Below are 19,852 nucleotides of genomic sequence, written 5' to 3' on the forward strand. Positions count from 1 at the left end.
CAGTGTCTGGTGAATGTGTTTCGGTGTGTGGGGAAGGTGTTTCAGTATGTGGGGAAGGTGTTTCAGTGTGTGGGGATGTGTTTCAGTGTGTGTGGAAGGGGTTTCAGTGTGTGGGGAAGGGGTTTCAGTGGGTGGGGTGGTGTTTCAGTGTGTGGGGATGTGTTTGAGTGTTTGTGAAGTTGTTTCAGTGTTTGCGGAAGGGGTTTCTGTGTGTGGGGAAGGGGTTTCAGTGTTTGGGGAAGCTGTTTCAGTGTGTGTGGAAGGGGTTTCAGTTTCTGGGGCAGGTGTTTCAGTGTATGGGTATGTGTTTTAGTTTGTGGGGAAGGGGTTTGAGTGTGTGGGGATGTGTCTCCTTGTGTGGGGAAGGGGTTTCAGTGTGTGGGGATGTGTGTCACTGTGTGGGGAAGGCACTTCAGTGTGTGGGGAAGGGTTTCACTGTGTGGGGAAGGTGTTTCAGTGTGTGATGAAGGGGTTTCAGTGTGTGCGGAAGGCATTTCAGTGTGTGGGGAAGGGGTTTCAGTGTGTGGGGAATGTGTTTCAGTGTGTGGTGAATGGGTATCACTGTTTGGGGAAGGTTTTCAGTGTGTGGGGAAGGGGTTTCAGTGTGTGGGGAAGGTGTTTCAGTGTGTGGGGAAGGTGTTTCAGTGTGTGGGGAAGGGATTTAGTGGTTGGGGAAGGTGTTTCAGTGTGTGGGGAAATGTTTCAGTGTGTGAGGAAGGTGTTTCAGTGTGCGCGGAAGGGGTTTCAGAGTGTGGTGAATGTGTTTCAGTGTGCGGGGAAGGTTTTTCAGTGTGTTGGGAAGGTGTTTCAGAGTGTGGGGAAGGGGTTTCAGTGTGTGGGGAAGCTGTTTCAGTGTATGGGGAAGGGGTTTCAGTGTTTGGGGAAGTTGTTTCAGTGTGTGGGGAAGGGGTCCAGTGTCTGGGGAAGGTGTTTCAGTGTGAGGGGAAGTGTTTCAGTGTGTGGGGAAGGGGTTTCAGTGTGTGGGGAAGAGGTTTCAGTGTGTGCGGAAGGGGTGTCAGTGTGTGGGGATGGGTTTCAGTTTGTGGGATATGTTACATTGGGTGGGGATGTCTTTCAGTGGGTGAGGAAGTGGTTACAGTTTGTAGGGAAGGGGTTTCAGTGTGTGGGGAAGGCTTTCACTGTGTGCAGAAGGGGTTTCAGTGTGTGGGGAAGATGTTTCAGTGTGTGGGGAAGGTGTTTCAGTGTGTGCGGAAGGGGTTTCAGAGAGTGGGGAAGGTGTTTCAGTGTGTGGAGAAGGTGTTTCAGTGTGTGCAGAAGGGGTTTCAGTGTGTGCGGTAGGGGTTTCAGTGTGTGGGGAAGGGGTTTCAGTTTGTGGGGAAGGTGTTTCAGTGTGTGCGGAAGGGGTTTCAGTGAGTGGGGATGGGATTGCAGTGTGTGGGGATGTGTTTCAGTGTGTGGGGAAGCGGCTTCAGTGTGTGGGGAAGGTGTTTCAGTGTGTGAGGAAGGTGTTTCAGTGTGCGCGGAAGGGGTTTCAGAGTGTGGTGAATGTGTTTCAGTGTGCGGGGAAGGTTTTTCAGTGTGTTGGGAAGGTGTTTCAGAGTGTGGGGAAGGGGTTTCAGTGTGTGGGGAAGAGGTTTCAGTGTGTGCGGAAGGGGCTTCAGTGTGTGGGGATGGGTTTCAGTTTGTGGGATATGTTACATTGGGTGGGGATGTCTTTCAGTGGGTGAGGAAGTGGTTACAGTTTGTAGGGAAGGGGTTTCAGTGTGTGGGGAAGGCTTTCACTGTGTGCAGAAGGGGTTTCAGTGTGTGGGGAAGATGTTTCAGTGTGTGGGGAAGGTGTTTCAGTGTGTGCGGAAGGGGTTTCAGAGAGTGGGGAAGGTGTTTCAGTGTGTGGAGAAGGTGTTTCAGTGTGTGCAGAAGGGGTTTCAGTGTGTGCGGTAGGGGTTTCAGTGTGTGGGGAAGGGGTTTCAGTTTGTGGGGAAGGTGTTTCAGTGTGTGCGGAAGGGGTTTCAGTGAGTGGGGATGGGGATGCAGTGTGTGGGGATGTGTTTCAGTCTGTGGGGAAGCGGCTTCAGTGTGTGGGGAAGGTGTTTCAGTGTGTGGGAAAGGTGTTTCAGAGTGTGGGGAAGGGGTTTCAGTGTGTGGGGATGTGTTTCAGTAAGTGGGGAAGGGGTTTCAGTTTGTGGGGATGTGTTTCAGTGTGTGGGGAAGGTATTTCAGTGTTTGGGGAAGGGTTTCACTGTGTGGGGAAGGTGTTTCAGTGTGTGCGGAAGGGGTTTCAGTGTGTGGGGAAGAGGTTTCAGTGTGTGCGGAAGGTGTTTCAGTGTGTGGGGATGGGTTTCAGTTTGTGGGGATCTGTTACATTGGGTGTGGATGTCTTTCAGTGGGTGAGGAAGGGGTTCCAGTGTGTAGGGAAGGGGTTTCAGTGTGTGGGGAAGGCTTTCACTGTGTGCGGAAGGGGTTTCAGTGTGTGGGGTAGATGTTTCAGTGTGTGGGGAAGGTGTTTCAGTGTGTGCGGAAGTAGTTTCAGAGTGTGGGGAAGGTGTTTCAGTGTGTGGAGAAGGTGTTTCAGTGTGTGCGGAAGGGGTTTCAGTGTGTGCGGTAGGGGTTTCAGTGTGTGGGGAAGGGGTTTCAGTTTGTGGGGAAGGTGTTTCAGTGTGTGGGGAAGGGATTTTAGTGTGTGGGGATGGTGTATCAGTGTGTGGGGAAGGAATTTCAGTGTGTGGGGAAGGGGTTTCAGTATGTGGGGAATGTGTTTCAGTGTGTGGGGATGCGTTGCAGTGTGTGGGGATGGTGTTTCAGTGTGTGGGAAATGTGTTTCAGTGTGTGGGGATGGTATTTCAGTGTGTGGGGAAGGGGTTTCAAGGTGTGGGGATGTGTTTCCGTGAGTGCGGAAGGTGTTTCAGCGTGTGGGGAAGGGGTTTCAGTGTGTGGGGAATGTGATCCAGTGTGTGTGGAAGGTGTTTCAGTGTGTGGGGAAGGGGTTTCAGTGTGTGTGAGGAAGGAGTTTCAGTGTGTGGGGAAGGTGTTTCAGTGTGTGGGGAAGGTGTTTCAGTGTGTGGGGAAGGGATTTAGTGGTTGGGGAAGGTGTTTCAGTGTGTGGGGAAATGTTTCAGTGTGTGAGGAAGGTGTTTCAGTGTGCGCGGAAGGGGTTTCAGAGTGTGGTGAATGTGTTTCAGTGTGCGGGGAAGGTTTTTCAGTGTGTTGGGAAGGTGTTTCAGAGTGTGGGGAAGGGGTTTCAGTGTGTGGGGAAGCTGTTTCAGTGTATGGGGAAGGGGTTTCAGTGTTTGGGGAAGTTGTTTCAGTGTGTGGGGAAGGGGTCCAGTGTCTGGGGAAGGTGTTTCAGTGTGTGGGAAATGTGTTTCAGTGTGTGGGGATGGTATTTCAGTGTGTGGGGAAGGTGTTTCAGTGTGTGAGGACGGTGTTTCAGTGTGTGGGGATGTGTTTCAGTGTGGGCGGAAGGTGTTTCAGTGTGTGGGGAATGGTTTTCAGCGTGTGGGGAAGGTGTTTCAGTGTGTGTGGTTGGGTTTCAGTGTGTGGGGAAGTGGTTTCAGTGTGTGTGGATGTGTTTCAGCGTGTGCGGAAGGGGTTTCAGAATGTGGGGAAATTGTTTCAGTGTGAGGGGAAGTGTTTCAGTGTGTGGGGAAGGGGTTTCAGTGTGTGGGGAAGAGGTTTCAGTGTGTGCGGAAGGGGTTTCAGTGTGTGGGGATGGGTTTCAGTTTGTGGGATATGTTACATTGGGTGGGGATGTCTTTCAGTGGGTGAGGAAGTGGTTACAGTTTGTAGGGAAGGGGTTTCAGTGTGTGGGGAAGGCTTTCACTGTGTGCAGAAGGGGTTTCAGTGTGTGGGGAAGATGTTTCAGTGTGTGGGGAAGGTGTTTCAGTGTGTGCGGAAGGGGTTTCAGAGAGTGGGGAAGGTGTTTCAGTGTGTGGGGAAGGGATTTAGTGGTTGGGGAAGGTGTTTCAGTGTGTGGGGAAATGTTTCAGTGTGTGAGGAAGGTGTTTCAGTGTGCGCGGAAGGGGTTTCAGAGTGTGGTGAATGTGTTTCAGTGTGCGGGGAAGGTTTTTCAGTGTGTTGGGAAGGTGTTTCAGAGTGTGGGGAAGGGGTTTCAGTGTGTGGGGAAGCTGTTTCAGTGTATGGGGAAGGGGTTTCAGTGTTTGGGGAAGTTGTTTCAGTGTGTGGGGAAGGGTTCCAGTGTCTGGGGAAGGTGTTTCAGTGTGTGGGAAATGTGTTTCAGTGTGTGGGGATGGTATTTCAGTGTGTGGGGAAGGTGTTTCAGTGTGTGAGGACGGTGTTTCAGTGTGTGGGGATGTGTTTCAGTGTGGGCGGAAGGTGTTTCAGTGTGTGGGGAATGGTTTTCAGCGTGTGGGGAAGGTGTTTCAGTGTGTGTGGTTGGGTTTCAGTGTGTGGGGAAGTGGTTTCAGTGTGTGTGGATGTGTTTCAGCGTGTGCGGAAGGGGTTTCAGAATGTGGGGAAATTGTTTCAGTGTGAGGGGAAGTGTTTCAGTGTGTGGGGAAGGGGTTTCAGTGTGTGGGGAAGAGGTTTCAGTGTGTGCGGAAGGGGTTTCAGTGTGTGGGGATGGGTTTCAGTTTGTGGGATATGTTACATTGGGTGGGGATGTCTTTCAGTGGGTGAGGAAGTGGTTACAGTTTGTAGGGAAGGGGTTTCAGTGTGTGGGGAAGGCTTTCACTGTGTGCAGAAGGGGTTTCAGTGTGTGGGGAAGATGTTTCAGTGTGTGGGGAAGGTGTTTCAGTGTGTGCGGAAGGGGTTTCAGAGAGTGGGGAAGGTGTTTCAGTGTGTGGAGAAGGTGTTTCAGTGTGTGCAGAAGGGGTTTCAGTGTGTGCGGTAGGGGTTTCAGTGTGTGGGGAAGGGGTTTCAGTTTGTGGGGAAGGTGTTTCAGTGTGTGCGGAAGGGGTTTCAGTGAGTGGGGATGGGGTTGCAGTGTGTGGGGATGTGTTTCAGAGTGTGGGGAAGGGGTTTCAGTGTGTGGGGATGTGTTTCAGTAAGTGGGGAAGGGGTTTCAGTTTGTGGGGATGTGTTTCAGTGTGTGGGGAAGGTATTTCAGTGTTTGGGGAAGGGTTTCACTGTGTGGGGAAGGTGTTTCAGTGTGTGCGGAAGGGGTTTCAGTGTGTGGGGAAGAGGTTTCAGTGTGTGCGGAAGGTGTTTCAGTGTGTGGGGATGGGTTTCAGTTTGTGGGGATCTGTTACATTGGGTGGGGATGTCTTTCAGTGGGTGAGGAAGGGGTTCCAGTGTGTAGGGAAGGGGTTTCAGTGTGTGGGGAAGGCTTTCACTGTGTGCGGAAGGGGTTTCAGTGTGTGGGGTAGATGTTTCAGTGTGTGGGGAAGGTGTTTCAGTGTGTGCGGAAGTAGTTTCAGAGTGTGGGGAAGGTGTTTCAGTGTGTGGAGAAGGTGTTTCAGTGTGTGCGGAAGGGGTTTCAGTGTGTGCGGTAGGGGTTTCAGTGTGTGGGGAAGGTGTTTCAGTGTGTGCGGAAGGGGTTTCAGTGTGAGGGGATGGGGTTGCAGTGTGTGGGGATGTGTTTCAGTGTGTGGGGAAGCGGCTTCAGTGTGTGGGGAGGGGTTTCACTGTGTGCGGAAGGGGTTTCAGTGTGTCGGGAAGGGGTTGCAGTGTGTGGGAAAGGTGCTTCAGTGTGTGCGGAAGGGGTTTCAGTGTGTGGGGATGTGTTTCAGTATGTGGGGAAGGGGTTTCAGTTTGTGGGGATGTGTTTCAGTGAGTGGGGAAGGTATTTCAGTGTGTGGGGAAGGGTTTCACAGTGTGGGGAAGGGGTTTCAGTGTGTGCGGAAGGCATTTCAGTGTGTGGGGAATGGGTTTCAGTCTGTGGGGAAGGACTTTCAGTGTGTGGGGAATGTGTTTCAGTGTCCTTGGGAGGGTTTCAGTGTGTGGGTAATGTGTTCAGGGTGTGCTAAATGGGTATCAGTGTTTGCGGAAGGGTTTCAGTGTGTGGGGAAGGGATTTCAGTGTGTGGGGAAGGTGTTTCAGTGCGTGGGGATGTGTTGCAGTGTGTGGGGATGGGGTTTCAGTGTATGGGGAAGGTGTTTCAGTGTGTGGGGAAGGGGTTTCAGTATGTGGGGAAGGGTTTCCAGTGTGTGGGGAAGGTGTTTCAGTGTGTGGGGAAGTGTTTCAGTGTGTGGGGAAGGTGTTTCAGTGTGTGGGGAAAGGGTTACAGTGTGTGGGGACGGTGTTTCAGTGTGTGCGGAAGGGGTTTCAGTGTCTGGTGAATGTGTTTCGGTGTGTGGGGAAGGTGTTTCAGTATGTGGGGAAGGTGTTTCAGTGTGTGGGGATGTGTTTCAGTGTGTGTGGAAGGGGTTTCAGTGTGTGGGGAAGGGGTTTCAGTGGGTGGGGTGGTGTTTCAGTGTGTGGGGATGTGTTTGAGTGTTTGTGAAGTTGTTTCAGTGTTTGCGGAAGGGGTTTCTGTGTGTGGGGAAGGGGTTTCAGTGTTTGGGGAAGCTGTTTCAGTGTGTGTGGAAGGGGTTTCAGTTTCTGGGGCAGGTGTTTCAGTGTATGGGTATGTGTTTTAGTTTGTGGGGAAGGGGTTTGAGTGTGTGGGGATGTGTCTCCTTGTGTGGGGAAGGGGTTTCAGTGTGTGGGGATGTGTGTCACTGTGTGGGGAAGGCACTTCAGTGTGTGGGGAAGGGTTTCACTGTGTGGGGAAGGTGTTTCAGTGTGTGATGAAGGGGTTTCAGTGTGTGCGGAAGGCATTTCAGTGTGTGGGGAAGGGGTTTCAGTGTGTGGGGAATGTGTTTCAGTGTGTGGTGAATGGGTATCACTGTTTGGGGAAGGTTTTCAGTGTGTGGGGAAGGGGTTTCAGTGTGTGGGGAAGGTGTTTCAGTGTGTGGGGAAGTGTTGCAGTGTGTGGGGATGGTGTTTCAGTGTGTGGGGATGGGGTTTCTGTGTGTGGGGAAGGGTTTTCAGTGCATGGTGAAGGTGTTTCAGTGTGCGGGGATGGGGTTTCAGTGCATGGTGAAGGTGTTTCATTGTTTGGGGAAGTTGTTTCAGTGTGTGCAGAAGGGGTTTCAGTGTGTGGGGATGTGTTTCAGTGTGTGGGGAAGGGGTTTCAGTGTGTGGGGAAGTCTTTCAGTGTGTGGGGAAGGGGTTTCAGTGTGTGAGGAAGGGGTTTCAGTGTGTGGGGATGGGTTTCAGTTTGTGTGGATGGGTTTCCTTGTGTGGGGAAGGTGTTTCAGTGTATGGGGAAGGTGCTTCAGTGTGTGGGGAAGGTGTTTCAGTGTGTGGGGATGGTGCTTCAGTGTGTGGGGATGTGTTGCAGTGTGTGGGGAAGGCTGTCAGTGTGTGGGGAAGGTGTTTCAGTGTGTGGGGATGGGTTTCAGTGTGTGGGGATGGGTTTCACTGTGTGGGGATGGGTTTCAGTGTGGGCGGAAGGTGTTTCAGTGTGTGGGGAAGGTATTTCAGTGTGTGGGGAAGGAGTTTCAATGTTTGGGGAAGGGGTTTCAGTGTGTGGGGATGGGTTTCAGTGTGTGGGCATGTGTTTTAGTTTGTGGGAAGGGGATTCAGTGTGTGTGGAAGGGGTTTCAGTGTGTGGGAAAGGGTTTCAGTGTGGGGTGAAGGGGTTTAAGTGTGTGTGGAAGGGGTTTCAGTGAGTGGGGAAGGGGTTGCAGTCTCTGGGGAAGCGGTTTCAGTCTGTGGGGAAGGTGTTTCAGTGTGTGCGGAAGGGGTTTCAGTGTTTGCGGAAGGGGTTTCAGTGTGTGGGGAAGGGGTTTCAGTGTTTGTGGAAGCTGTTTCAGTGTGTGTGGAAGGGGTTTCAGTTTGTGGGGCAGGTGTTTCAGTGTATGGGTATGTGTTTTAGTTTGTGGGGAAGGGGTTTCAGTGTGTGGGGATGTGTTTCAGTGATTGCGGAATGTGTTTCAGTGTGTGAGGAAGGGGATTCAGTGTGTGGGGAAGGTGATTCAGTGTGTGGGGAAGGTGTTTCAGTGCGTGGGGAAGATTTTCAATGTGTGTGAGGAAGGTGTTTCAGTGTGTGGGGAAGGGTGTCAGTGTCTGCGGAAGGGGTTTCAGTGTGTGGGGAAGAGGTTTCAGTGTGTGTGGAAGGGGTTTCAGTGTGTGGGGATGGGTTTCAGTGTGTGGGGAAGGGGTTTCAGTGTGTGGGGATGGGGTTTCAGTGTGTGGGGATGGGTTTCAGTTTGTGTGGATGTGTTACATTGTGTGGGGATGTGTTTCACTGTTTGCGGAAGGGGTTTCAGTGTGTGGGGAATGTGTTTCAGTGTGTGGGGATGGTGTTTCCGTGTGTGCAGAAGGGGTTTCAGTGTGTGGGGAAGGGCTTTCAGTGTTTGGGGAAGGGGTTTCAGTTTGTGGGACAGGTGTTTCAGTGTGTGCGGAAGGGCTTTCAGTGTGTGGAGATGGGGTTCCAGTGTGTGCGGATGTGTTTCAGTGTGTGGGAAGGGGTTTCAGTGTGAGGGGAGGGGTTTCACTGTGTGCAGAAGGGGTTTCAGTGTGTGGGGAAGGTGTTTCAGTGTGTGGGGAAGGTGTTTCAGTGTGTGGGGAAGGGGTTTGAGTGTGTGGGGATGTGTTTCCTTGTGTGGGGAAGGAGTTTCAGTGTGTGGGGATGTGTGTCAGTGTGTGGGGAAGGCATTTCAGTGTGTGGGGAAGGGTTTCACTGTGTGGGGAAGGTGTTTCAGTGTGTGCCGAAGGGGTTTCAGTGTGTGCGGAAGGCATTTCAGTGTGTGGGGAATGGGTTTCAGTATGTGGGGAAGGGGTTTCAGTGTGTGGGGAATGTGTTTCGGTGTGCTTGGGCGGGTTTCAGTGTGTGGGGAACGTGTTTCAGTGTGTGGTGAATGGGTATCAGTGTTTGGGGAAGGTTTCCAGTGTGTGGGGAAGGGGTTTCAGTGTGTGGGGAAGGTGTTTCAGTGTGTGGGGAAGTGTTGCAGTGTGTGGGGATGGTGTTTCAGTGTGTGGGGAAGGTGTTTCAGTGTGTGGGGAAGGGGTTTCAGTGCATGGTGAAGGTGTTTCAGTGTGAGGGGAAGTTGTTTCAGTGTGTGGAGAAGGGGTTTCAGTGTGTGGGGAAGGGGTTTCAGTGTGAGGGGAAGTCTTTCAATGTGTGGGGAAGGGGTTTCAAAGTGTGAGGAAGGGGTTTCAGTGTGTGGGGATGGGTTTCAGTTTGTGTGGATGGGTTTCATTGTGTGGGGAATGTGTTTCAGTGTGTGGGGAAGGTGCTTCAGTGTGTGGGGAAGGTGTTTCAGTGTGTGGGGAAGGTGCTTCATTGTGTGGGGATGTGTTGCAGTGTGTTGGGAAGGCTGTCAGTGTGTGGGGCAGGTGTTTCAGTGTGTGGGGATGGGTTTCAGTGTGTGGGGATGGGTTTCACTGTGTGGGGATGGGTTTCAATGTTGGCGGAATGTGTTTCAGTGTGTGGGGAAGGTATTTCAGTGTGTGGGGAAGGATTTTCAGTGTTTGGGGAAGGGGTTTCAGTGTGTGGGGATGGGTTTCAGTGTGTGGGGATGGGCTTTAGTTTGTGGGAAGGGGATTCAGTGTGTGTGGAAGGGGTTTCAGTGTGTGGGGAAGGGTTTCAGTGTGGGGTGAAGGGGTTTCAGTGTGTGTGGAAGGCGTTTCAGTGAGTGGGGAAGGGGTTGCATTCTCTGGGGAACCGGTTTCAGTGTGTGGGGAAGGTGTTTCAGTGTGTGCGGAAGGGGTTTCAGTGTTTGCGGAAGGGGTTTCAGTGTGTGGGGAAGGGGTTTCAGTGTTTGGGGAAGCTGTTTCAGTGTGTGTGGAAGGGGTTTCAGTTTGTGGGGCAGGTGTTTCAGTGTATGGGTATGAGTTTTAGTTTGTGGGGAACGGGTTTCAGTGTGTGGGGATGTGTTTCAGTGATTGCAGAATGTATTTCAGTGTGTGGGGAATGGGATTCAGTGTGTGGGGAAGGTGATTCAGTGTGTGGGGAAGGTGTTTCAGTGCGTGGGGAAGAGTTTCAGTGTATGGGGAAGGTGTTTCAGTGTGTGGGGAAGGTGTTTCAGTGTGTGGGGAAGGGTTTCAGTGTCTGGGGAAGGGGTTTCAGTGTGTGGGGAAGGTGTTTCAGTGTGTGCGGAAGGTGTTTCAGTGTGTGGTGAATGTGTTTCAGTGTGTGGGGAAGGTGTTTCAGTGTGTGGGGATGGTATTTCCGTGTGTGGGGAAGCTGCTTCAGTGTGTGGGGAAAGGGTTTCAGTGTTTGGGGAAGGGAGTTTCAGTATGTGGGGAATGGTTTTCAGAGTGTGGGGAAGGGTTTCAGTGTGTGGGTTGGCGATTTCAGTGTGTGGGGAAGGGATTCAGTGTGTGGGGAAGGGGTCTCAATGTGTGGGGAAGGGATTTTAGTGTGTGGGGATGGTGTATCAGTTTGTGGGGAAGGAACTTCAGTGTGTGGGGAAGGGGTTTCAGGATGTGGGGAAGGTGTTTCAGTGTGTGGGGATGTGTTGCAGTGTGTGGGGATGGTTTTCAGTGTGTGGGAAATGTGTTTCAGTGTGTGGGGATGGTATTTCAGAGTGTGGGGAAGGGGTTTCAGTGTGTGGGGATGTGTTTCCGTGAGTGCGGAAGGTGTTTCAGCGTGTGGGGAAGGGGTTTCAGTGTGTGGGGAAGGTGATTCAGTGTGTGTGGAAGTTGTTTCAGTGTTGTGGGAAGGGGTTTCAGTGTGTGTGAGGAAGGAGTTTCAGTGTGTGGGGAAGGTGTTTCAGTGTGTGGGGAAGATGTTTCAGTGTGTGGGGAAGGGATTCAGTGTGTGGGGAAGGTGTTTCAATGTGTGGGGAAATGTTTCAGTGTGTGAGGAAGGTGTTTCAGTGTGTGCAGAAGGGGTTTCAGAGTGTGGTGAATGTGTTTCAGTGTGCGGGGAAGGTTTTTCAGTGTGTTGGGAAGGTGTTTCAGTGTGTGGGGAAGGGGTTTCAGTGTGTGGGGAAGCTGTTTCAGTGTGTGGGGAAGGGGTTTCAGTGTTTGGGGAAGTTGTTTCAGTGTGTGGGGAAGGGTTCCAGTGTCTGGGGAAGGGGTTTCTGTGTGTGGGAAATGTGTTTCAGTGTGTGGGGATGGTATTTCAGTGTGTGGGAAAGGTGTTTCAGTGTGTGGGGACGGTGTTTCAGTGTGTGGGGATGTGTTTCAGTGTTGGCGGAAGGTGTTTCAGTGTGTGGGGAATGGTTTTCAGCGTGTGGGGAAGGTGTTTCAGTGTGTGTGGTTGGGTTTCAGTGTGTGGGGAAGTGGTTTCAGTGTGTGGGGATGGGTTTCAGCGTGTGCGGAAGGGGTTTCAGAATGTGGGGAGGTTGTTTCAGTGTGTGGGGAAGTGTTTCAGTGTGTGGGGAAGGGGTTTCAGTGTGTGGGGAAGGGGTTTCAGTGTGTGCGGAAGGGATTTCAGTGTGTGGGGATGGGTTTCAGTTTGTGGGATATGTTACATTGGGTGGGGATGTCTTTCAGTGGGTGAGGAAGTGGTTACAGTGTGTAGGGAAGGGGTTTCAGTGTGTGGGGAAGGCTTTCACTGTGTGCGGAAGGTGTTTCAGTGTGTGGGGAAGGTGTTTCAGTGTGTGGGGAAGGTGTTTCAGTGTGTGCGGAAGGGGTTTCAGAGAGTGGGGAAGGTGTTTCAGTGTGTGGAGAAGGTGTTTCAGTGTGTGCAGAAGGGGTTTCAGTGTGTGCGGTAGGGGTTTCAGTGTGTGGGGAAGGGGTTTCAGTTTGTGGGGAAGGTGTTTCAGTGTGTGCGGAAGGGGTTTCAGTGAGTGGGGATGGGGTTGCAGTGTGTGGGGCTGAGTTTCAGTGTGTGGGGAAGTGGCTTCAGTGTGTGGGGAAGGTGTTTCAGTGTGTGGGAAAGGTGTTTCAGAGTGTGGGGAAGGGGTTTCAGTGTGTGGGGATGTGTTTCAGTAAGTGGGGAAGGGGTTTCAGTTTGTGGGGATGTGTTTCAGTGTGTGGGGAAGGTATTTCAGTGTTTGGGGAAGGGTTTCACTGTGTGGGGAAGGTGTTTCAGTGTGTGCGGAAGGGGTTTCAGTGTGTGGGGAAGAGGTTTCAGTGTGTGCGGAAGGTGTTTCAGTGTGTGGGGATGGGCTTCAGTTTGTGGGGTTCTGTTACATTGGGTGGGGATGTCTTTCAGTGGGTGAGGAAGGGGTTCCAGTGTGTAGGGAAGGGGTTTCAGTGTGTGGGGAAGGCTTTCACTGTGTGCGGAAGGGGTTTCAGTGTGTGGGGAAGATGTTTCAGTGTGTGGGGAAGGTGTTTCAGTGTGTGCGGAAGTAATTTCAGAGTGTGGGGAAGGTGTTTCAGTGTGTGGAGAAGGTGTTTCAGTGTGTGCGGAAGGGGTTTCAGTGTGTGCGGTAGGGGTTTCAGTGTGTGGGGAAGGGGTTTCAGTTTGTGGGGAAGGTGTTTCAGTGTGTGGGGAAGGGATTCAGTGTGTGGGGAAGGTGCTTCAATGTGTGGGGAAATGTTTCAGTGTGTGAGGAAGGTGTTTCAGTGTGTGCGGAAGGGGTTTCAGAGTGTGGTGAATGTGTTTCAGTGTGCGGGGAAGGTTTTTCAGTGTGTTGGGAAGGTGTTTCAGTGTGTGGGGAAGGGGTTTCAGTGTGTGGGGAAGCTGTTTCAGTGTGTGGGGAAGGGGTTTCAGTGTTTGGGGAAGTTGTTTCAGTGTGTGGGGAAGGGTTCCAGTGTCTGGGGAAGGGGTTTCTGTGTGTGGGAAATGTGTTTCAGTGTGTGGGGGTGGTATTTCAGTGTGTGGGAAAGGTGTTTCAGTGTGTGGGGACGGTGTTTCAGTGTGTGGGGATGTGTTTCAGTGTGGGCGGAAGGTGTTTCAGTGTGTGGGGAATGGTTTTCAGCGTGTGGGGAAGGTGTTTCAGTGTGTGTGGTTGGGTTTCAGTGTGTGGGGAGGTTGTTTCAGTGTGTGGGGAAGTGTTTCAGTGTGTGGGGAAGGGGTTTCAGTGTGTGGGGAAGGGGTTTCAGTGTGTGCGGAAGGGATTTCAGTGTGTGGGGATGGGTTTCAGTTTGTGGGATATGTTACATTGGGTGGGGATGTCTTTAAGTGGGTGAGGAAGTGGTTACAGTGTGTAGGGAAGGGGTTTCAGTGTGTGGGGAAGGCTTTCACTGTGTGCGGAAGGTGTTTCAATGTGTGGGGAAGGTGTTTCAGTGTGTGGGGAAGGTGTTTCAGTGTGTGCGGAAGGGGTTTCAGAGAGTGGGGAAGGTGTTTCAGTGTGTCGAGAAGGTGTTTCAGTGTGTGCAGAAGGGGTTTCAGTGTGTGCGGTAGGGGTTTCAGTGTGTGGGGAAGGGGTTTCAGTTTGTGGGGAAGGTGTTTCAGTGTGTGCGGAAGGGGTTTCAGTGAGTGGGGATGGGGTTGCAGTGTGTGGGGCTGAGTTTCAGTGTGTGGGGAAGTGGCTTCAGTGTGTGGGGAAGGTGTTTCAGTGAGTGGGAAAGGTGTTTCAGAGTGTGGGGAAGGGGTTTCAGTGTGTGGGGATGTGTTTCAGTAAGTGGGGAAGGGGTTTCAGTTTGTGGGGATGTGTTTCAGTGTGTGGGGAAGGTATTTCAGTGTTTGGGGAAGGGTTTCACTGTGTGGGGAAGGTGTTTCAGTGTGTGCGGAAGGGGTTTCAGTGTGTGGGGAAGAGGTTTCAGTGTGTGCGGAAGGTGTTTCAGTGTGTGGGGATGGGTTTCAGTTTGTGGGGTTCTGTTACATTGGGTGGGGATGTCTTTCAGTGGGTGAGGAAGGGGTTCCAGTGTGTAGGGAAGGGGTTTCAGTGTGTGGGGAAGGCTTTCACTGTGTGCGGAAGGGGTTTCAGTGTGTGGGGAAGATGTTTCAGTGTGTGGGGAAGGTGTTTCAGCGTGTGCGGAAGTAGTTTCAGAGTGTGGGGAAGGTGTTTCAGTGTGTGGAGAAGGTGTTTCAGTGTGTGCGGAAGGGGTTTCAGTGTGTGCGGTAGGGGTTTCAGTGTGTGGGGAAGGGGGTTCAGTTCGTGGGGAAGGTGTTTCAGTGTGTGGGGAAGGGATTCAGTTTGTGGGGAAGGTGTTTCAATGTGTGGGGAAATGTTTCAGTGTGTGAGGAAGGTGTTTCAGTGTGTGCGGAAGGGGTTTCAGAGTGTGGTGAATGTGTTTCAGTGTGCGGGGAAGGTTTTTCAGTGTGTTGGGAAGGTGTTTCAGTGTGTGGGGAAGGGGTTTCAGTGTGTGGAGAAGCTGTTTCAGTGTGTGGGGAAGGGGTTTCAGTGTTTGGGGAAGTTGTTTCAGTGTGTGGGGAAGGGTTCCAGTGTCTGGGGAAGGGGTTTCTTTGTGTGGGAAATGTGTTTCAGTGTGTGGGGATGGTATTTCAGTGTGTGGGAAAGGTGTTTCAGTGTGTGGGGACGGTGTTTCAGTGTGTGGGGATGTGTTTCAGTGTGGGCGGAAGGTGTTTCAGTGTGTGGGGAATGGTTTTCAGCGTGTGGGGAAGGTGTTTCAGTGTGTGTGGTTGGGTTTCAGTGTGTGGGGAGGTTGTTTCAGTGTGTGGGGAAGTGTTTCAGTGTGTGGGGAAGGGGTTTCAGTGTGTGGGGAAGGGGTTTCAGTGTGTGCGGAAGGGATTTCAGTGTGTGGGGATGGGTTTCAGTTTGTGGGATATGTTACATTGGGTGGGGTTGTCTTTAAGTGGGTGAGGAAGTGGTTACAGTGTGTAGGGAAGGGGTTTCAGTGTGTGGGGAAGGCTTTCACTGTGTGCGGAAGGTGTTTCAATGTGTGGGGAAGGTGTTTCAGTGTGTGGGGAAGGTGTTTCAGTGTGTGCGGAAGGGGTTTCAGAGAGTGGGGAAGGTGTTTCAGTGTGTGGAGAAGGTGTTTCAGTGTGTGCAGAAGGGGTTTCAGTGTGCGCGGTAGGGGTTTCAGTGTGTGGGGAAGGGGTTTCAGTTTGTGGGGAAGGTGTTTCAGTGTGTGCGGAAGGGGTTTCAGTGAGTGGGGATGGGGTTGCAGTGTGTGGGGCTGAGTTTCAGTGTGTGGGGAAGTGGCTTCAGTGTGTGGGGAAGGTGTTTCAGTGAGTGGGAAATGTGTTTCAGAGTGTGGGGAAGGGGTTTCAGTGTGTGGGGATGTGTTTCAGTAAGTGGGGAAGGGGTTTCAGTTTGTGGGGATGTGTTTCAGTGTGTGGGGAAGGTATTTCAGTGTTTGGGGAAGGGTTTCACTGTGTGGGGAAGGTGTTTCAGTGAGTGCGGAAGGGGTTTCAGTGTGTGGGGAAGAGGTTTCAGTGTGTGCGGAAGGTGTTTCAGTGTGTGGGGATGGGTTTCAGTTTGTGGGGTTCTGTTACATTGGGTGGGGATGTCTTTCAGTGGGTGAGGAAGGGGTTCCAGTGTGTAGGGAAGGGGTTTCAGTGTGTGGGGAAGGCTTTCACTGTGTGCGGAAGGGGTTTCAGTGTGTGGGGAAGATGTTTCAGTGTGTGGGGAAGGTGTTTCAGCGTGTGCGGAAGTAGTTTCAGAGTGTGGGGAAGGTGTTTCAGTGTGTGGAGAAGGTGTTTCAGTGTGTGCGGAAGGGGTTTCAGTGTGTGCGGTAGGGGTTTCAGTGTGTGGGGAAGGGGGTTCAGTTTGTGGGGAAGGTGTTTCAGTGTGTGGGGAAGGGATTCAGTGTGTGGGGAAGGTGTTTCAATGTGTGGGGAAATGTTTCAGTGTGTGAGGAAGGTGTTTCAGTGTGTGCGGAAGGGGTTTCAGAGTGTGGTGAATGTGTTTCAGTGTGCGGGGAAGGTTTTTCAGTGTGTTGGGAAGGTGTTTCAGTGTGTGGGGAAGGGGTTTCAGTGTGTGGGGAAGCTGTTTCAGTGTGTGGGGAAGGGGTTTCAGTGTTTGGGGAAGTTGTTTCAGTGTGTGGGGAAGGGTTCCAGTGTCTGGGGAAGGGGTTTCTGTGTGTGGGAAATGTGTTTCAGTGTGTGGAGATGGTATTTCAGTGTGTGGGAAAGGTGTTTCAGTGTGTGGGGACGGTGTTTCAGTGTGTGGGGATGTGTTTCAGTGTGGGCGGAAGGTGTTTCAGTGTGTGGGGAATGGTTTTCAGCGTGTGGGGAAGGTGTTTCAGTGTGTGTGGTTGGGTTTCAGCGTGTGCGGAAGGGGTTTCAGAATGTGGGGAGGTTGTTTCAGTGTGTGGGGAAGTGTTTCAGTGTGTGGGGAAGGGGTTTCAGTGTGTGGGGAAGGGGTTTCAGTGTGTGCGGAAGGGATTTCAGTGTGTGGGGATGGGTTTCAGTTTGTGGGATATGTTACATTGGGTGGGGATGTCTTTCAGTGGGTGAGGAAGTGGTTACAGTGTGTAGGGAAGGGGTTTCAGTGTGTGGGGAAGGCTTTCACTGTGTGCGGAAGGTGTTTCAGTGTGTGGGGAAGGTGTTTCAGTGTGTGGGGAAGGTGTTTCAGTGTGTGCGGAAGGGGTTTCAGAGAGTGGGGAAGGTGTTTCAGTGTGTGGAGAAGGTGTTTCAGTGTGTGCAGAAGGGGTTTCAGTGTGTGCGGTAGGGGTTTCAGTGTGTGGGGAAGGGGTTTCAGTTTGTAGGGAAGGTGTTTCAGTGTGTGCGGAAGGGGTTTCAGTGAGTGGGGATGGGGATGCAGTGTGTGGGGCTGAGTTTCTGTGTGTGGGGAAGTGGCTTCAGTGTGTGGGGAAGGTGTTTCAGTGTGTGGGAAAGGTGTTTCAGAGTGTGGGGAAGGGGTTTCAGTGTGTGGGGATGTGTTTCAGTAAGTGGGGAAGGGGTTTCAGTTTGTGGGGATGTGTTTCAGTGTGTGGGGAAGGTATTTCAGTGTTTGGGGAAGGGTTTCACTGTGTGGGGAAGGTGTTTCAGTGTGTGCGGAAGGGGTTTCAGTGTGTGGGGAAGAGGTTTCAGTGTGTGCGGAAGGGCTTTCAGTGTGTGGGGATGGGTTTCAGTTTGTGGGGATGTGTTACATTGGGTGGGGATGTCTTTCAGTGGGTGAGGAAGGGGTTCCAGTGTGTAGGGAAGGGGTTTCAGTGTGTGGGGAAGGCTTTCACTGTGTGCGGAAGGGGTTTCAGTGTGTGGGGAAGATGTTTCAGTGTGTGGGGAAGGTGTTTCAGTGTGTGCGGAAGTAGTTTCAGAGTGTGGGGAAGGTGTTTCAGTGTGTGGAGAAGGTGTTTCAGTGTGTGCGGAAGGGGTTTCAGTGTGTGCGGTAGGGGTTTCAGTGTGTGGGGAAGGGGTTTCAGTTTGTGGGGAAGGTGTTTCAGTGTGTGCGGAAGGGGTTTCAGTGGGTGGGGATGGGGTTGCAGTGTGTGGGGATGTGTTTCAGTGTGTGGGGAAGCGGCTTCAGTGTGTGGGGAGGGGTTTCACTGTGTGCGGAAGGGGTTTCAGTGTGTGGGGAAGGGGTTGCAGTGTGTGGGAAAGGTGTTTCAGTGTGTGGGGAAGGGGTTTCAGTCTGTGGGGATGTGTTTGAGTATGTGGGGAAGGGGTTTCAGTTTGTGGGGATGTGTTTCAGTGTGTGGGGAAGGTATTTCAGTGTGTGGGGAAGGGTTTCACTGTGTGGGGAAGGTGTTTCAGTGTGTGCGGAAGGGGCTTCAGTGTGTGCAGAAGGCATTTCAGTGTGTGGGGAATGGGTTTCAGTATGTGGGGAAGGAGTTTCAGTGTGTGGGGAATGTGTTTCAGTGTCCTTGGGAGGGTTTCAGTGTGAGGGTAATGTGTTTCAGTGTGTGCTGAATGGATATCAGTGTTTGCGGAAGGGTTTCAGTGTGTGTGGAAGGGATTTCAGTGTGTGGGGAAGGTGTTTCAGTGCGTGGGGATGTGTTGCAGTGTGTGGGGATGGGGTTTCAGTGTTTGGTGAAGGTGTTTCAGTGTGTGGGGAAGGGGTTTCAGTATGTGGGGAAGGGTTTCCAGTGTGTGGGGAAGGTGTTTCAGTGTGTGGGGAAGTGTTTCAGTGTGTGGGGAAGGTGTTTCAGTGTGTGGGGAAAGGGTTACAGTATGTGGGGAAGGTGTTTCAGTGTGTGCAGAAGGGGTTTCAGTGTCTGGTGAATGTGTTTCGGTGTGTGGGGAAGGTGTTTCAGTGTGTGTGGAAGGAGTTTCAGTGTGTGGGGAAGGGTTTCCAGTGTGTGGGGAAGGTGTTTCAGTGTGTGGGGAAGTGCTTCAGTGTGTGGGGAAGGTGTTTCAGTGTGTGGGGAAAGGGTTACAGTATGTGGGGAAGGTGTTTCAGTGTGTGCAGAAGGGGTTTCAGTGTCTGGTGAATGTGTTTCGGTGTGTGGGGATGTGTTTCAGTGTGTGTGGAAGGAGTTTCAGTGTGTGGGGAAGGGGTTTCAGTGTGTGGGGTGGTGTTTCAGTGTGTGGGGATGTGTTTGAGTGTGTGTGGAAGGAGTTTCAGTGTGTGGGGAAGGGGTTTCAGTGTGTGGGGTGGTGTTTCAGTGTGTGGGGATGTGTTTGAGTGTTTGTGAAGTTGTTTCAGTGTTTGGGGAAGGTGTTTCAGTGTGTGGGGAAGGGGTTTCAGTGTGTGTGGAAGGGGTTTCAGTTTGAGGGGAAGTTGCTTCAGTGTGTGAGTAAGTGGTTTAGGGGTGTGGGGAAGGGATTCAGTGTGTGGGGAAGGTGGTTCAGTGTGTGGCGAAGGTTTTTCAGAGTGTGGGGAAGGTGTTTCAGTGTGTGGGCAAGTGTTTCAATGTGTGGGGATGTGTTTCAGTTTGTGGGGAAGTGTTTCAGTGTTTGGGGAAGGTGTTTCAGTGTGTGGGGATGGTTTTCAGTGTGTGGGGATGGGTTTCAGTGTGTGCGGAAGGGGTTCAAGTGTGTGGGGAAGGGGTTTCAGTGTGTGGGGATGGGTTTCAGTTTGTGGGGATGGGTTACAGTATGTGCGGAAGGGGTTTCATTGTGTGTGGAAGGTGTTTCAATGTGTGGGGAATGGTTTTCAGAGTGTGGGGAAGGGTTTCAGTGTGTGGGGTGGCGCTTTCAGTGTGTGGGGAAGGGATTCAGTGGGTGGGGAAGGGGTGTCAGTGTGTGGGGAAGGGATTTCAGTGTGTGGGGATGGTGAATCAGTGTGTGGGGAAGGAATATCAGTGTGTGGGGAAGGGGTTTCAGTGTGTGGGGAAGGTGTTTCAGTGTGTGGTGATGTGTTGCAGTGTGTGGGGATGGTGTTTCAGTGTGTGGGGAAGGTGTTTCAGTGTGTGGGGAAGGGGTTTCTGTTGGTGGGGATGTGTTTCAGTGTGTGGGGAGGGGGTTTCAGTGTGTGGGGTAGTGTTTCAGTGTGTGGGGAACGGGTTTCAGTATGTGAGGAAGGGGTTTCAGTGTGTGGGGATGAGTTTCAGTTTGTGTGGATGGGTTTCATTGTGTGGGGAAGGTGTTTCAGTGTGTTGGAAAGGTGCTTCAGTGTGTGGGGAAGGTGTTTCAGTGTGTGGGGAAGGTGCTTCAGGGTGTGGGGATGTGTTGCAGTGTGTGGGGATGGCTGTCAGTGTGTGGGGAAGGTGTTTCAGTGTGTGGGGATGGGTTTCAGTGTGTGGGGATGGGTTTCACTGTGTGGGGATGGGTTTCAGTGTGGGCGAAAGGGGTTTCAGTGTGTGGGGAAGGTATTTCAGTGTGTGGGGAAGGAGTTTCAGTGTGTGGGGAATGGGTTTCAGTGTGTGGGGATGGGTTTCAGTGAGTGGGGATGGGTTTCAGTGTGTGGGAAGGGGTTTCAGTGTGGGGGGAAGGGTTTTCAGTGTGTGGGGAAGGGTTTCAGTGTTGGGTGAAGGAGTTTCAGTGTGTGGTGCAAGGTGTTTCAGTGTGTGGGGAAGGGGTTGCAGTCTCTGGGGAAGCGGTTGCAGTGTGTGGGGAAGGTGTTTCAGTGTGTGCTGAAGGGGTTTCAGTGTTTGCGGAAGGGGTTTCAGTGTGTGGGGAAGGGGTTTCAGTGTTTGGGGAAGCTGTTTCAGTGTGTGTGGAAGGGGTTTCAGTTTGTGGGGCAGGTGTTTCAGTGTATGGGGATGTGTTTTAGATTGTGGGGAAGGGGTTTCAGTGTGTGGGGATGTGTTTCAGTGATTGTGGAATGTGTTTCAGTGTGTGGGGAAGGGGTTTCAGTGTGTGGGGAAGGTGATTCAG

This window comes from Heterodontus francisci, chromosome 18, assembly GCF_036365525.1.
Source record: "Heterodontus francisci isolate sHetFra1 chromosome 18, sHetFra1.hap1, whole genome shotgun sequence".
Classification (NCBI taxonomy): domain Eukaryota; kingdom Metazoa; phylum Chordata; class Chondrichthyes; order Heterodontiformes; family Heterodontidae; genus Heterodontus; species Heterodontus francisci.